The sequence below is a fragment of the Olea europaea genome, chromosome 11, assembly GCF_002742605.1.
Source record: "Olea europaea var. sylvestris chromosome 11, O_europaea_v1, whole genome shotgun sequence".
In the NCBI taxonomy this organism is placed as follows: domain Eukaryota; kingdom Viridiplantae; phylum Streptophyta; class Magnoliopsida; order Lamiales; family Oleaceae; genus Olea; species Olea europaea.
In genome coordinates, this window is record NC_036247.1 from 10091870 (window position 1) to 10103719 (window position 11850).

Genomic DNA, 11850 nt, shown 5'->3' on the forward strand with positions numbered 1-11850 from the left:
TTTCAAAACGGATACTCAAAACACAAAACTCAAAATGAAATTCAAAAGTCAAAACACAAAACTCAACCACGAAAAGAACACCCCCTAAAATTTCCCAACTTTGTTTTTACTACCTTATCAATCTGTATATGGTGATGTACAACAAGTATTTTTCAAATTGAAAATAGAGTCAAATAATTATGGGTGATGCCACTTGTACATAACATTTATGTACACATGTTGATGTGGCTCACATGAATTTTTTAATTGTGAGTCCCTTCATTGTGAGTGGGCTTTAATAGTGTATAACAATAATTTAATAGTTGTACATCAAGCACAGTTGAATTTTTTATCTACATATTTTATAAAATTCACGTGAACTATTTCAATTAATTCTTATCCGTTCATAAACACGGCTATTTATAAACACTTGTGAAACATATGGTTAGGTTACGTGTTTGACGCTTTATGGGGGCCAAGGTGCAATAAATATTTTAGGTTGGGGATGAAAATGCTTAAAAAGAATGGGGATCTATTTGCACTTAAGAGAATATTATGGTGGGTTATACCTTATACGTGACATTTTTATTGGGACCACAGAGCAGTGGATCCATTTGGTTGGGATGAAATTGCTTAAAGAGATAATCTGGGACCTAATTGCAGGTTGGGAACTAATGCAGAGCAATTTTCCAAAAAAGCTTAGCCCCCGGCGAGGATCGAACTCGCGACCTTTCGCTTACGAAGCGAACGCACTACCACTATGCTACGGAGGCTCCTGCTGGTGAGTTCTCTGATTAATTAAATATGTTTAATTTTATGGGTTGCAGGAACTAACCCCTTAAATCTGTCTGTGGAGTGTGGAAATAAGAAGATCGATTTATCACTTTTGGTCCCAATTTATTCTCTCCGAGCCCTCAATTTTTGCAAAACCACGTAATTTTTCTAACAATTCATTTTTCTTGCAAGTATTTTCAATTTGATTTTCTATAAGGGCATGTTTGATTCGGTCAATTTTTCATGGAAATTTTTTTATTTTCTACCTTTTTCCTTATTTGATTGCAAAAATTTTCTTGACAATTCATTTTCCTCCCCTTTACGTGACCCATTTTCCTTGATTTTGTGAAAAATCAATTCCCATCAGTTTGGTGAGAAATGTTTCCACCTTTTTTTTTACAATGAAAATAAATTCTATTTTTATGGAAAACAAAACCAAACTAATACAAAAGATCAAAATTTTGGAAAATTATATTAATCACAATTCACAATCAAACGAGTTGCAAGCAATTCAATTCGTGAAATTCGTTTTCTTTCAACCCCAACTTCATTCTTCTAATCAAATGGTGCCCAAGTATCTAATTATGTGTTAATCCAGCCTTTGTTTTCGAATGATGCCATCAAAGCAGCTCTGCAAAGAGGGTTCCCGACAGCTTAGGAACGAGAAATATTTTGCTTCATCCCGAAACTGGAAAATATTACTGTTGACACATAAAAATTCAGCCCAAATCGAACAGCCCAGAGAATAAAGTCCAATTGGAGGGTCCCCAAATCAGATAGCCCAAAGAACGAAATCTAATTGAACGAATCAAGGTGAATGCCCAAATAAGGGGCCCAATAGTGCGGTAACGCCATCGCCCAAGTTTGCAAGTCGCTCAGAGTCTGAACGAATAGAGTGGCATACGGTCGTCCAAAGTCTCGCCCAAATCTTCAAGTCGCCCAAGGTATCAACAAACATAACGCATTATGATGCAGTTATTGAGGCAGTTGCTAAAGTAATTTCATCACGTTCCACGACTAAATGGATATCTCTCCTGCCCTCAAGGATCTCGACAGTCATTCAGACACCTGGGTATCAAGCTCTATGCCCTCTAAATACTTCTTTCTTACCTTGTTTTCACTTGTATGTGGCATTCTCGAATTTCATCATGCCTAGAATAGTGAAAAGTAGTGTATATCTTCTCAAATTTTGTTCACATATGTATTCATGGAATTTGACTTGTTCATGGATCTGCGCATTATTATTGAATCAACGTTGCCAATTCATTCCTGAATATACGATATTGGGCAGATGTCTTGCTGAGTCTGTTACCTGTGTTGCTGATTTCTTGAAAATTATTTACCTTGTTTGTTGGGTTAATGTTACGATTTTTAGGTGAATTATTTGGAGGAATTCATCTCAGCAGTGATAGAAATGATACGGAGATTCTTATGTAATCTATGGAACAGTGCTGTTCTTGCATTTCCCATGAAAACTATAGATCTTCTTGCCTTTCTGGAGGAAGAATAAATCCTGTTCCAGAACTTCTTTCGTGAATCAAGGGGCCATGGGGTTTGATTTATTGACAGGTAACTTTGTGTGGTAAGTTTCTGTCTGTGATGATTCCAAGTGAATATTCCATGTTTATTATATTTGGTTGCTCTAACTAACTTGATTGATGCTTATAGGATAGTTCAAAAACCTTGTGGTTTGGACGAGATGCATTTGGAAGGAGGACCCTTCTAGTTCAATTGTCAACACCAGATGATTCTCGCTATTGCTGTCTTCTATGTCACCATCTCCTTCCCCACTCCAGAGTTATGGTACATACTGAGCAGTGGACACTTGTGCTCTTTCCTTTTAGTTTGTATTTTTAGCTCATTCCCGAAAGAGAAAAAAATACTATGTTAAGGTAAATAAACGTTTCAGTGCCAAGAAGTGACTGTGTGTTGCCTTTTTGCGTTGTTGATGTATTTGTATATAAATTTGTCCACGCTCTCTTTCCATACATACCCAAGGAACTAGAAGGATTCCAAGTTAAAAAATATTGGACCTTGAATATCAATTCATCCGGGTCTTCAGCAACTGATATAGTTAACATAGTGTAAAAACCTCCCATATTTCAAACTTCTACCTAAATTCTATTTCCATATAAACATTGCCTTGAGGTTCTTTATTTTGAATATCAACCTCCTGAATCTGGTTTCATCTTATTAGTAGAAACCCAGAATAACGGAGTTGATATTTCAGTTAATCCATGGGTGAAATAATTTATTGTTAATCAAACAAATGGTGTTTCTGACCAGTACCACATAATATAAGACTCTGGATTTTGTACCTCGGTCATATATGGATTGAATTCTTCTTTCATATTTATATGAATGTCACTCCATTGTAAGTTTGTATTTTTTTTTTTTACATTTTTTGTAGCATTTCTTATTGGGTAAAGCTCCTCCAGTTTATGGTGCCTTTTTCTTCTAGTTCTGACTCTGTTTTACAAACAGTCCAGTTCATAAATTCTTTGAACTCTTTCCAGATTTTGATGATAAAGAAGAAATTCTTGACCTTAATTTCTGGGAAGAGCTGTCCTGTGGTGTACAGAGTGTTTCCATGGATGCCCCAGACATGGATGGGTATCTGATTGGCAAAGTTCAGAAACACAAGTAGACTGATTCTGAGCTAAAAGAACTTATCACATGGGACAGAAAACCCGAGGATGTAATTGTTTCTGGTGGAAACATATCTGTCGGCCAAAATGATACACTCTCAGCTCTTTCATCTGAATTAGGTCAGCATCAAACCATGAGGCAGTTAGAGCAACATGGAGCTTTTGATTTTGGCTTTGACATTAATGGACTGTATGGTCAAATTTTAGTTTCTTGTCTCCACCAACATTCTGATTTCTCCGAAGTTCACCTTGTTGGCAGCTGGGGAGTTGGATGTCTTATTGAAGCAACGAGCATTGTTGAGGGTGCACAGTGGTACTGCCAAATGTGTCAAGTACAAGTCTGGGTCCAGGATTCTCCTAGTTGTTTCTGGTGCTGGATACGGTCGGCATAGGACAAAATATAGGACTGGAAGGTGTATTTCTGTTGACAATAGTTTGTCTTGTTGCTTCGGAGATCCTCCTTTGTCTTCTTATTATCTGCACAACGCTCCACGGGAACAACAATTAAATTTTTCCTTCATTCTAGTTTTTTAATGATTATTACATGCTTCTACTTTCTGCCTTGTTTTCTGTGGAAAATGAGGAGCTGAGTTTCTGAGAATGTTGCTCTTCTTCTATTACTAAAGGTTTTTCCATGAAGACAAAAGCCCTCCGAGAGCTTGTATCACACAGTTTATGTAATGACAACAAGCTGAAGACATTAGCTTAAATTATAATTTGACTCGGTCAAACGCACTTTTTATCCACACAATCTATGGACCCACTTTTAATCTACACATTTTGTTCGACCCCCAAACAGTTCATGTTTTAGGATAACAAGTACTACAGTAACTAGAAAAACAGAGTCAAAGACGGGAAACAGAAGTTGACAGGCAATGGAGCATATGGACATCATGCCTTTGATTACAAGCCCTGTAAATCAAGTGTGTTCATTACAGTTCGACAAGAACTTTGTTTCACTCAATCTTGTTGATGAATGCCTGAGGAGTGAGGAGATTTAAGACACCATATTGAATCGGTCCATAGTACAACATCATGGCCAGAAATTGGAGCTTGAATGCATCTTGCTTCTCCATTATTCGTATTTCTATACTAGGAGAGTACATGGTACTCCATATTTTCTATGGCAGTAATGCGATTTTAGTAAATAATACGATTAGCTCTAGGATTTTGATAAATTTTGAGGTATTTTAAGTTTTTGTTTATCGAAAAAATAAGTATTGTCAGAAGAAAAGAAAAATGAAAATAGTGCACATTTTTTCTTATCATTATTTTGTGCTATTTATATATAAGAAGTTATATAATGGCTTATATACAGATGAGGTATCAAAAAGAAAGTGTGAATTTTTTTTTATTATTAATTTTTTGGTTGAAGAAATTCTAATCCAATCATATTTCATGATATTATATATGTGTATGTTTATGAATCATTTTGTAAATTGTAAAATCATTTCTCACCCATTTTGTATATGCAATACAATTATACAATCATAAAAAAAAATAAAATAAAATAAAAAGTCTCTTCTTCGTGGGGAAAGTGTTGTTAGCTGACGGCCATCAGCTTTGTTGAATTACTTGTCCTACCATTACTTGCTCAAAAATTTTGCCAGCTCTAAATATCTGAGACATATATCCTAGGAAAATTGCAGTCACGATATCAAATCTATCACTTTTATGTAGATTTGACTCATACTTTTAATTTGTATCACCCACGGTTCAAGGTTTGGTACCATGGCAACAATTTTTCCCTATATCTTATCAAAATATTCTTTTCAATCTAATTTAGGAAGGAAGTGTTAAAAGGGAAAAGGTGAGAAAAATGGTGAGAGACACTTTGTCCTTGTTTGGGTTCCATTTTTTCTCCTCTTTTTAATCACATTTTCTTTATAAAATAACATTATACGTAAATTAAAAATTTTATTCCTTTTTAATCATAAATTTTTCAAAAACTTACTATTATACAAAATATATATATTTTTTGAACACACATTTTAATGGAGCTCAAAGAGGGGTTTTATTTTGAGGAAATTACGTCCAAGCCTATTTTTAAAGTTTACATTTCATTAATCAAATTTTAAGTTTAACATTTCATAAATCAAGTTATAATTATTTATTTAATATTAGTAATTACATTAATTACCACTCATTCTCTATCTACTCTCTCTGCCCAACATTATTACCTGTATTTATCACCATCCACACAAATGACTGAGGAATGCTAGTGTAGATGGTTGAAGAGCTACTCTATGGCAATGCCATCTTCCACTCTAGAGTCACTACCACCGTCTTCCTCTCCAGCTGCACGCAAATCTATTTATTTACTAGCAGATCCAAACTTCGCATTGCAGATATGAGCTTGATTGGAGGTTGCAAAGCGAAGGGAAATTTGGGCTTGATTGTTATTGATTGTCGTGAGGTTGTGGTGGCTTTAGTGGCGGTAGTATTGGCAAAAATGATATTGGAGACAATGGTGAGGTGGTGGTGATCACAAATTATTTGATTGATTGTGATCAACAAATTGGGTGATGTGGGACCAATAAACATATGACCAATAAAATAGATAAATTGTGGCCAATAATTTGATAATTTGTGACCGTGAAATAAGTTATGACTAATAAAATTTATTATTTTTGGCCGATAAATAAATTATAACTTGTAAATTTTGTGATTCGTGATCTATGAATAAATTGTGACTTATAAAATTTTTGATTTTGTGATCAAGAAATAACTTGTGATCAGTTAATTCGATAATTTGTGATCAAAATGTAACCATAATATATTTACCTATTGCGTGTCTGGGAGCGATTTTGGATGAATTTTTAGCAAGAAAATGACCGTTGCTGTGTCAGGGAGGCAAAAACTTTTATGACTAAAATGCAGAAGATTACCAATTTGACCCCCACTTAAAATTCATTCTAATGTACATAATGACATTCCGATAATTATGCACCTGTGCAATCAGTGCTGTCTGCAAATGAGGGTCCCACAACGGTAACATTTTGGATTATAATTTGGACCAAAATCGCCTCCAAACAGGCAGTTAATAAAATATATTTTTATTTAATAATTTCATAATAAAATTTAATTAACGTCCAATTTTTGAAGTTTTAAATCTTGTTTATTAATTTTAAAATATGTCATACTTTATCTCTTAAATATGAATTTTTACCTTTTATTTATTTATGGAAAAATAAAGAGTCAATAAAGGCCCAATACAACCCATCCGAAAAGAGAAAAATTCATAACTAAAAAGTTAAATATCACTCATTTCAAAACTAAGAATAAATGTTTCAAATTTTAAAAGTCAAATACTAATTAAAATTTATTTATGATTTAATTAATTAAATATATTAAGGTCACAAAATTATATAATATAATTACAAATTAACAATTTAATTAGTCACATATTATTTTTCGATCATAAATAAGAAATTTTATATGTCACAAATTATTGTACAGTAACACTTCAAAATTTTATATATAACAATTTGTTAATCGATCACTAATAAAAAATTTATACATCACAATTTATTTATCAGTCACAAATCACAAATATTATAAGGCAAAACTTATTAGACAGTCATAAATTATCAAATTATCGATTACAAATTAACAATTTTTTAGGTCAAACATTATTTTTTTTGTCACAATTTATTTTTTTACTAGTCACATCGTTTATTGGTCACAAATTAACCAATTTAACGATCAAAATCAACCAAATAATTTGTGACCACCACTTAAGACCACCACCTTACCACTACCTCCAGCAGCACCACTGCCATCATCGTGGCCAAACAACCACCACCATTTCCTGATAGCAACACCACCACCTTAAATAAATCAATACATCGCAGAAAAACCAACACATCGTTGCGCCAGATCCACCACCACAAAAAATTTATTACAACCACCGCCACGACCATCATGACCATAGATTGGGACCCACTTTTCCTAGATCTGTCCCCATCCATTAGTAATGTGCACAGAGGTTGTCATTCAATCCAGAGACACATCGCGGTTGTGGTGCCGCTTCAAGCTGTGCATTACGACAGTGGTGCAAGGTTGCGCCGTCAACAGAGAGGAAGGAAAGGAGCTGTCGACAAATACAAAATATGAGAGATACAGGTATATATATACAAATACAGGAGAGGAGAGGAGAGCTGATGGGGCTGTGTGATGACGGCGGGCGACAAAGATGGAAAGGTGAGGAATTCATGATTGTTGGAGTCGAAGGGTTGGTATAGAGAGAGAGAATAGAGGGATGCGATGGGTGGTATAGAGAGAATAAAAAAATGTAGATAGAGTTAGGAAAGTGAAAAATAATTAGGGTTTGTGCTGTGTGTGTATTAAGTATATATATTTAGCCCCCGTTTGGCCCCCATTAAATTACATTCCATTACATTCTATTTTTCTCTCTCCTATATTCAACGACACAATCTTCTATAAAATAATATTACACTTAAATCAAAAACTTTTTTTTCTTTTTCAACCATCCATTTTTCAAAAAAACACTATTCCACCCATTTTCATTACCAAAAAAGGGGGCCAAACGGGGGCTTAGTAAAAATATTAATTAAAATAAAAAATCTAATTTTTAAAAAGTGAAACCTCCTATCCGATTTTAGAATATTGATTTTCAAATATAGAGTGTGGTGTAATTTCCAGTTAACCTAATATAATTCGTAAAATAATCACATCGTAATTCGTGTCTAACAGATTCAACCCAAAGATGGCCCAACTTAACCCAAGGGCACTTTCGTCAGTTCTAAAAACATTGTTAGGGTTTTTGAGATGGAGCATATGCACCATGCCCACTCTGTGGCTCCTATAAAGCTTTAAGCAAAAGCAGAGGTGAAGTGAAAATGGCGATTGCGCCAAGGACACTCTCAATGAAGGAGGCCGACATACAAATGATGTTGATAGCTGATGTCTACCTCGGCACCAAAAACTGTGACTTCTAGATGGAACGTATTGTTGGAAATATATCTTCACAAGAAAGGGAATGGAGAAGAAAACAATGTTAAAATAACAAAAATATGAAAATGAAGTTTGAGAAGGCCCGAACACATGATCGTTGTCCAGAAACGATATTTATCCCCACTTGGATTAAAATTAGTGCTGAAATGAATTATCGGCAAATGATTTGTAGGATTAATCAAACCTTGAAACGAATAAACACTTGAGCACTTAGTGCAATTCCTCAAAACTTAAGAACACAAATGATATGAATATGATGGAAAGAAAGTTCGGATTGTTTTGCGGAAAAGAAAGTTAATCCCAATTGTTTTCCAAGTTTATTTAATTGATCACCAATCACCTATATATAGGTTACAAAAACACTCCACGAATTGACACAAAAACAAGATGAAAAGTCACCATAATTCGAGTCAAAACGGTCATTAACAGCTATTTTAGTTTCACTATGCGATCGTATACAGTAAATCTATGTGACCGCATAGGTTGTTCGAAAGCAGAGGCCTAAAGGCCCCACAATAATCCATGCGATCGCATCCATACAGGGCCTATGCGGTCGCACAGGTCAAGTTTTGACTGTAAATTCCCATTTTCATTCCACACGTATTTTATTGATTTTGAACAATCATCATCAAAACGAATTTTTCTATAGTTATGAGATATGATCTTACCGTGATTATTTTTGTTGATTTAATTTGATGATTTATTACTTATTTTGCTTAGTTTTTTATATTATTGGGATCTGCATTATTTTTTTAATTATTTATATCTTGCAGAAGTGTATTGTCGAATTACTGGGAATTAAAGTGTAAAACTTGTAGATTTAAGTGATTTATTGGTCCTTGAAATTGCCAATTTGTATTCAAATATACGAAAGATTTTATTTTTTTTGTATTTACCGTCGACGAATTCATATCAAATTTTCACCGAACCCTTTTTTTTAGTTTGTAAATGTTGTTAGTAAAGCAGCCTAAAATTTAAGGACAATGCTACACGTATCGAATTTTTTTATCGAATCTTTTACCTACTATTCACAACAGGGGCAGGAACCATGGGCCAACATTTTGAAATTTATGTGGGACCCGCCATATATTGTGAGGGGGGACATCATTCCGTACCCCCATTATGTACAAATGGAATTTTTCAAAATTTAAACCCAACTCAAAACAACAATAAAAAACATTCGTTACTATACCCGAACCCAACTGTAGCTGCGCAACTCAGCTTAGCTTGTAATCACTGAAACCCATCGTAGCCAGGGTGGAGCCTAATGAAGCCCCTGTTTGAAACTCATTTTAACAAGTTTTTTCTCCAATCTCATTCTTATACAGTAACCACATGATAACCCATGACAAGTTGTCAAAATGGATACAGTTTGTTTAATGCCATTGAGCATGGGCTACCTATTTTGCCCCTGTTTGAACATGAAAATGTACCAAAAAGCCTCCAATCATTTCAGCCCTAGAACATTCTCAACAAACACAAAATGTTGCGTCACTGTCCACGTTTTCGCAATCGATGATTTCTCCAAAAAAACAACTTGTTGTCCGAGCTCGTTGTTGCTATTCTGACCGATGATCAGTGAGTCAGCAACTCCACACCCACCAACTCGTCTGTTTTCCAGTCCAGCCACCGACTGTCTCCAACCCGTCTCTGTCGACAATCTGACACCAACACCTGTAGCTACTTCAAATCTACGGTGTGGCATGACACCATGTACTGTCAACGATGGAAAACAACGATCTGAATTGGCAATTTCACACCGACCACTTGGTACGAATTTCTGTAGTTTACAATTTCAGCCGGTCTAACATTGTATGCATACCAGAGTCCATGTTGTAGTAGTAGCGCAAATGTCAAATCTCTCCTTACAAAGTGTCCAAATTTTTCTGAAATTTACAAGTGCTAAAAGCTTCTTCAAAAGCCGCCTATAACAAGAAATGTTCCCCCCCATATGCACACTGTCGGTGCATCGTAATAATTTGTCGGTTTATGAATTTTCGTGCTAACTTTATTTTGTCACCTCCTCCCTACAACAGTACACAAGTGCTAGCCAAGAGCTCTTGCACAATGGTCGTCCAACACACATACCCAGCTCTTGGTGCGTAAGTGTATGAAATAGAACCCACTGGAGCACAAACTCTTCATCGCCACCTGCGAAACTGCCATTGCCTAAGGGCACCAACGAGGCAAGTGCTTTTCGACCAAAGGATGACAACATATCGCTGAGTCTACAACAAGTCAGCGAGAAAGAACTGGAGTATATTGCAACTGAATAACTTCTTAAGTAAACTGCGAGAGCAACACAGACACCTTTTCGAGTTGTGCGCTGTATTGGAATTGAATATTGCTCAAGTACTGAAACAAGAGTCGCCCCCGATCACAGGTGGGAATAAAAAAGTAAGGTACCTGATTATTCACTTTATTTATGGTAAACCTTTCTACCTCAAATGTTAGCCTAGAAAAACCCACGTCTCTTATTTTTGGAATGTTCACCTGTTGACTGTATGCATGTGTTCACCGATCCTTTTGAACTGTTTTATGTGATTCAGGCCAATTGACGTGAATTACTCATGCTATCACGATAGTGGATGTGATTTTTGTTAATCCAAATGATATTATCGTCTCAAATGTATTTTTTTCTTCATTATCGTAAAACAGATTATTTGCGAGAAAGCATGTGTAATTCAATTGTGTGTTGTGCTAGTTGACAAACACATATTTGGCAAATTAGTATAGGCTATCGAATTCTATCTTCTTGTGGTTAAATTTTTTGAAGTTTATGGGCAATATACTACTACTATCAGCTAATTAAAATGGATTTTGCCCTTTCATGCAAAATGTACCTATATTTGGCGTCTCACATGAATTCTCATCTTCCTTGTCCATTTTAAGAAAACCTAAAATAAGTACAAACACATGAACTCCAGCAAGATATATGACACGTACAGAAAATTGTTCAGAGATATCGACGACTCAACGAAGTATGTGTTATCCCCAATGAAGCGATCACAGCGCAATTTTTACTTGAGTATAGACTCTCAAAAAGAGGATGGGGCGACAAGTTGGCAATCAACACGAAGGCAACTGATTTCGGTGGCAGCCCGAATGGATCCAGAAAAGCCTCTTACATGAGAATATCGAAAAATGCAGTGAGAATATAAGAAAGTCCAAATAAAGTAAGGAGAAAGAAAAGAAGAAACGGTACAGTGCTAGGGATGTTTCTATTTTCCTTGAGCAATTGGTTAGTGTCGGAATGGATCTCACCTCCGTTGTGAGATCACATCGGAAAGGAGTAATGTTGGTCGACGAGTGTGTAGATGAACTTTTGTAGTCCGGCCATGTGAAGGAAGGTGATGTGCTCTACCTGTTCGCCCTGTAGTTCCTATGAGACAAAGAAAATCACAATTCGTACTGCATTGCCAAAACACCATTTTTGTGTTTTAAGTTTGTCAAATATTTCTTTCAGCAGAAT

At 35.4% G+C, this 11850-nt stretch overlaps 1 non-coding gene across 1 annotated transcript; it reads right to left on the bottom strand.

The window, feature by feature from the left end:
- Positions 1–680: 680 nt before the first annotated feature.
- TRNAT-CGU lies at positions 681–752 on the bottom strand. The gene has a single exon. It is a non-coding gene; the product is annotated as a tRNA-Thr (tRNA).
- Between the last annotated feature and the right edge of the window lie 11098 nt (positions 753–11850).